Raw genomic sequence first — 4,812 nt, forward strand, 5'->3', positions numbered from 1 at the left:
ATCAGGTAAATCAGATAAGCAATTCAACTTTAATATGGTAAATCAGATAAGCAATTCAACTTTAAGTGTCCTTTTAGCAAAGATATGGGATTGATCATGCTAGCTAGCTTTAAGCAGATCTGAGCATCATATCAGGAATGGCTTTCAGAGGAGTCAAGATGCTCTCGTCTCACAAATCTCAAGGGAAAATCATATAATTCAAAATGCAACATAAAGTTGTATATCATGATATTTGACATTCCATATAACTTGACATCTAGGATATATTCTGCTAGCCCCAAAGGCGGTGATGATAAGATACTCTGGTTTCTGGTAGGGAGGTCTACGTGCACCAAACTAACACGATTAGATCTTGTTCTCTAGGACGCCCGTATATAAATAGATGCTGGAGGGAAGAAACACTGCAAACCAAGAACGGAAGAGACCGATGTTCAGTAGTGGTAATGCATCAGCGGAGAGCAAGCCTTACATGGCTGCAAGGGCCTTATCTCTGGTAGCCAAGGATGACTTGCCTGTGTCTTGTTCCTCCCTCAAAGCTATTGGCCTTGGGGTGTGGTTTCATGGGCAGTCTCCTTGGCTAGCCTGAGTGGCTCTTGCCACCCATGCTAGGCTGTCTCTTTCATCATAAATCAATGCATGCTGATGTTCATGTTCATCTTCCATGCATGGAGAAAATTAGCTCGGTGTGGTCGATGATGTACAAAATGGACTAGTGGAGGATACCATCTTCTAACTCAGAGTTTTTTTGAGATGGTATGAAAAGTCTATAGAAAAGGAGAAACAAGTCCACTAAGGCTGGTTAGTTGTGCATCTTGGATCTTGCTTTCTGGCTGTACAAAACATCATCATCATCAAATCTAACTTCTGGCCTGCTGATTCCCCAATATGCAGTACAGTTTCTTCGGTACTTTTTCTAAAATTAGTATGGTTCTCTATTAGTAGCAGACTAGCAGTGAAAAATATGTGAATGTGGCAGTTCACTGTGCATAATAACCCTATTAGAGGGCACTGGGAAATTTACGCCGTAAGCATAGGAACGGAGAGGGTGCAACTAATATGTGTTATTCTTTATTTTTCTATTACGCGTGTCCTGCTAAAAAGAAGCATTGATTGGCATCAAGAAGAAACCGCCAGGCGAATGAACCACTTCTTTTTCACGGGACTGGTTAACATCCACACACACTCAAACCAACTGAGACAATTCAGATTTGTTTTATCAAACCAATTAAGTAAGAAGGAGAAGTAGAAGGAGAAGGAGAAGAATTCCAGGGTGGCCTGGCGTTTCACCGGTCGAATGTTCATTCAGGTCCTCTTATTTATGATATTGACAAGGATGGCACACAGGAAATTGTTTTGGCTACTTACAACGGTGTAGTGAATTTCTTCAGGTAAGGAACTCAATACATGGCATTTTTAATGTTTTTTCTGTGAACACCCGGAATATCTTTATTTGTTTGTTATGACGATATCAGGTTATTCGATGATGGACAAACTAGAAGTGCCATGTAGGAAAGTTCGTAAAGATTGGCATGTTGGGCTAAATCCAGATCCAGTAGACCGTTCCCACCTGGATGTTCATGACAGTTCAATTGCAAAACAAGCTCCTTCTGAGGAATCTCACCCAAACATTCAGGACAAATCGGTTGGTGGTGAGTCTTCAAAGCAACCTCAGTGCGCAAGTTAGCTTATAATCTGATGCCACATTGCTATTTTATTTTTGCATCTGGATGCAAAGATTTTTCTCTAGCAATTTTTATTTGGTAGGCTTTGCGTTCAAGTTATATGCATCGTTTCTTTACAGTAGAATCTGGGGCTATTAGTTTGGTGGTGTTTTTCCCTCCAAGAAAACTCAAAAACTTTATGCAGTCTTGATGCATTGATAGAAAAGTATTCCTGTTTGGTGAACATATTTGTAGACTAGGCTCACTTATACTTGTAGATTGTACAGTTCACTTCTTCACAGCAGGAGCCCTAAGCTTGTGCGGTCCCTCTTCGTTATTGTTGTGTGAATGTAGATAGACTGTGTTGGGAAGTGTTTTGTGGTTGCTCGACCGCTGTTGAAACACTAGATTGTGTGGGCACTGTTTGGTGGTTGCTCGACCGCTGTCCTAGTGTCCCTAAAGCTGTCGAGGTGCTTCTGTATGATCATGTCATGATACTCATATGTTGAGTAAGCTGATGTTAATTATTGTACTCAACTTGTTTATGTCTTTGCTCAGATGTTGTATGCTAATATATCCTCACTGTGTGCCATTGTTGGCAGTCTCCTTTTTTTTTTAGAAAAGTAGGATGACCCCCGGCCTCTGCATCTGGGAGATGCATACGGCCACTTTATTGATTATTCTCGAGGACCTTACAAAGTATTACAACAATGTGCCTGAATCCACCATCTTGGCAACACATGCCGCTACTCATATCCAAAATGATGAAGGGGTGCTAGCTGAGCCACTACCCAAATCACTCACCTAAGCCTAACATCAAAAGCCGGAAGTCGAAACATATACGGAAGCCCCAGCCGAGCCACATACCGGGTCTGGGGCACAATCCGGTCAGACGCACTCGTGTGTCGTCGCCGCCATCTTCCACAGGTCCGTCTTCAGGTCATATTGAGGCTTCTACCTTGTTTGGCCACTCAGCCATCGACGTCACCATGACGCCAGACAACAACCTCCTCTTGTGCGAGTCCATCTCCGAGCATCAGATGCCGAGTCTCAACAGCACCACGCCGCCGAGATCCGCCACCATCAATGTGTAAGATGAAGCACCGCTCCACTAAAGTCGTCGTCCTCTAGTCCCTCGAGCCCGTGTGCACCTCCAAGAATGACGCCCCCATGGGGGAAAACGACACCAGAGAGCCGCCGTCATCCGATCTACTGATCTAGGGTTTCCCCCGGAGGTAGCAGAGAGTGGTCTTGAACTTCTCCACGGTGATGCCTTCAGGAAGGGAACGAAGCAAACAACGTCGCCATCGCCGGCCTTGGCAGTAGCCAATAGCAGGTTTTCATCCAGATCTGATCGAAGACCTCCATGTCTCGTGCACGGGTCGCCGCCATCCTTGCCGGGATCTGGATGATCCCGCTAGCCAGATCTCAGCAAGGGGAAGCCCCCCCCCCACCGAGACCCGCCGGCCGCCGCCCCTGGAAGCCAGATCCATATGCGACTCAGCCGACCGCGGCCAATTGAGCGCCCGGGAGCAGCACCAGCAGCCGACGCCCCCGAGCCACCACAACATCAAAGAGGCAGCCGCCTTCGCACGCCCTTGAGGACGGCCCCAGATCCAACACGACGGCTCCGCCCCTCCTCTGGCGAAGCGGCCACGAGATGCAGCAGAGGCGCCCCGCCGCCACCTTCCTCGGAGCGCGTGCGGCGTTCGCCGGCGGCCTCCTTGGGTGGCGGCGAGACTGGGAGGGCGAGGGGGTGGGACGCAGCGGCGCTAGATCGGGGTTCCCCCGGGTCGCCTCCTGTATCAGTCACACTCAGGAAGCAAAAAAAGGTAGGAATTGGGTGAAACGCAGGTGAGAAGATCAACGGAAACGCTGGAGCTAGCTGAAGTTGCAGCCTTCCTGTGAAGCGGAGCAGCAGACTGGAACGCTGAAGCTGCAGAAGTCTATATCAAGCTCAGAACATTTTGTTTTTAGGTTGTTCTTTAAAAGCCAAGGGTTGTCCATTGAGGTAGGCTCTGCATCCAAGTTTCGCGGGAATTATGCTGTCATTTCTCAACAGTTCTGGTAGTTTAATGCAACCAAAAACAAAAGTTTGAACATGGGCCTGTAATGTTGTGGATGGACTCTACAGGTCCTAGACCAAAAGGAATTACTCCACAGTGGCTCCTATTGGTAGCAGCTGTAAGCCTGTGGATTAAGCATTTGCACTAAGAAGATTAATGATTTGTAAATTTTAAGTGACATCAAGAGCTTAATCCACAACATTCCAGACGGACAAGAGGCTGTCCAGAGGGCTTTGGAGTGTGAGGAGGCCATGATGGACGTGACGCGGAGAGGAGAAAGGGACCCGAGGAGGATGGCTGCAACAATGGTCGGGGCTGGAGTTTATATAGCGGCGGCAGACATACGGACGGGTGGTGCCAGAGTAGGTACCTCGGCAACCACATATCATTAATGTAGGGCGATGGATTGCCATGGCATCGTTTGAACGCGGAGCAGTCGCACCGAGAAGTGGCGCGGGCAACGCTCTCTCGACCGTCGCGCCCCGTCAATGCTGACAACAGTAAGAGGTCGCGCCCGCTCTGGAGCGGCACTGGCCATTTCGAATGGGAAGTGCGCGCGGGCAAGGGAGGTGGTTAATGGTGGGCCATGGCAGTCAGAAGCGGACGTGGCAGTGGTCCGGACGTATGCAAAGCCCCCTAGTTTGTCTCAGGTTACGGGAAAATATGCATCTGGACCGCCGAACGGACCGATACAGACCCGCATTGAATGGCAAAACACGTTTGAACCGTGCAGTCCAAACATATGCGAGTGGTTAAGGGTCCGTGTTGGAGATGCCCTTACAACATCTATCAGAAATATGTCTAGCATAAATGACTAGCCAGAACTATAAGAGTGTCCTATGACATGCAGTTGGTCGGCCCTGAAGTCTGAAGACTGTCAAGAGTAACAGCTTAAAAGAACAGTGAAACCTAAACCTGCTCACCATTTCTTGATAAAGGGTGCTTTTATAAACTCATAACGTAGCATCAAGAGGATACAAATCATGATGAGGATACAAATCATGATGAGCAACATCCGGCCTCTGCATAGATAGGATGCACATAGCCAAACACAAACAGTTTAAAAACAATAAAAACCTGACATA

This window comes from Triticum dicoccoides, chromosome 2B, assembly GCF_002162155.2.
Source record: "Triticum dicoccoides isolate Atlit2015 ecotype Zavitan chromosome 2B, WEW_v2.0, whole genome shotgun sequence".
Lineage (NCBI taxonomy): Eukaryota > Viridiplantae > Streptophyta > Magnoliopsida > Poales > Poaceae > Triticum > Triticum dicoccoides.